Source organism: Capsicum annuum, chromosome 12 (assembly GCF_002878395.1).
Source record: "Capsicum annuum cultivar UCD-10X-F1 chromosome 12, UCD10Xv1.1, whole genome shotgun sequence".
In the NCBI taxonomy this organism is placed as follows: domain Eukaryota; kingdom Viridiplantae; phylum Streptophyta; class Magnoliopsida; order Solanales; family Solanaceae; genus Capsicum; species Capsicum annuum.
Genome location: NC_061122.1, coordinates 154,666,035 through 154,667,108, shown reverse-complemented (window position 1 = coordinate 154,667,108; position 1,074 = coordinate 154,666,035). Strand labels below are relative to the sequence as shown.

The 1,074-nt window shown below is 38.7% G+C and overlaps 1 non-coding gene across 1 annotated transcript; it reads right to left on the bottom strand.

Annotated features, from left to right (window-relative positions):
* Positions 1–601: 601 nt before the first annotated feature.
* On the bottom strand, positions 602–709 carry LOC124889943. The gene has a single exon (XR_007048855.1). It is a non-coding gene; the product is annotated as a small nucleolar RNA R71 (small nucleolar RNA).
* Positions 710–1,074: the final 365 nt, after the last annotated feature.

Here is a 1,074-nt window from a genome sequence, read left to right as displayed (position 1 = left end):
TTTAGTTTTAATTTTTAGATATCAATGGTGTTATACTCTTGGTCTTGGTATTGAATTTGCAGGAAACTGGGTTTCAGACCAGTAAGCTGACAAGGAATAGGGAATTGGCTGAACCAAGCCCCAAACTCGTGCAATGCTTTCATCAATTGAGGAGAAATGCAATCCTTCTCCCTTGTACTCCATATATTCAAGAAGAACAACATAATCCTGCTATTTTGGCTAAAGAACAACTAGCCCACAGGATATTTCGTGAAGAGAAAATCCCACATCTGACAAATTTGACCCCCCATTTTTAGAAACCAGCTGCTGGAGTTAATTTTATGATGAAACAGAACATGGTGCATTTGTTGATTAGTAGTGGAAATTTAATGGGGCTTTCACATGAAGATCTACAAGTCTATCTACGAAACTTTTCAGAGATCAGTGACACATTTATCCTTATGGGTGTGTCAACTGATTATGTAAGGCTGACACTATTCCCCTTTTCACTATTAAGGAAGCAAAAAAGTAGTTGAATGCTGAGTCGGCAAATTCAATCACAACATGGGATGAATTAGCCTGGAAATTCCTCATTTGATTCTTTCCATCTGGAAAGACTGCAAAACTTTGCAGTGAGATCGTGTGCTTCAAAAAGAAGCCAGATGAGAATTTTTATCATGCTTGGGAGTGATTCAAAGATCTTCTACGTAACTGTCCACATCATTAGCAGTCCAACGAGGTATTATTTCACACTTTTGTTAAGTTACTTGATCATAACACAAATTTTGCTAGATTCACCTGCAGGTGGTCAAGCTTTCGAGTTTACATATGATGAGCTTAATACTTTGTTGAACAAGATTGCACAGGGGAATCCCAAATGGCATTCAGAATTAAGAAGTGCCATAAAAAGGTTGTAGGTGTATTAGAGGTGGACCAATTTACTGCTCTATCCGCCTAGATTTCTGCACTGTAGAATCAAATAAGCAACATGTATTTAGGGGCTACACAACCTGCAGGAATAGTTAATGCAATCCAACAGACTGTAGCTTGGTGTGAGGTTTGTGTAACAGTGGGCATTCAGCGGCTATGTGTGCT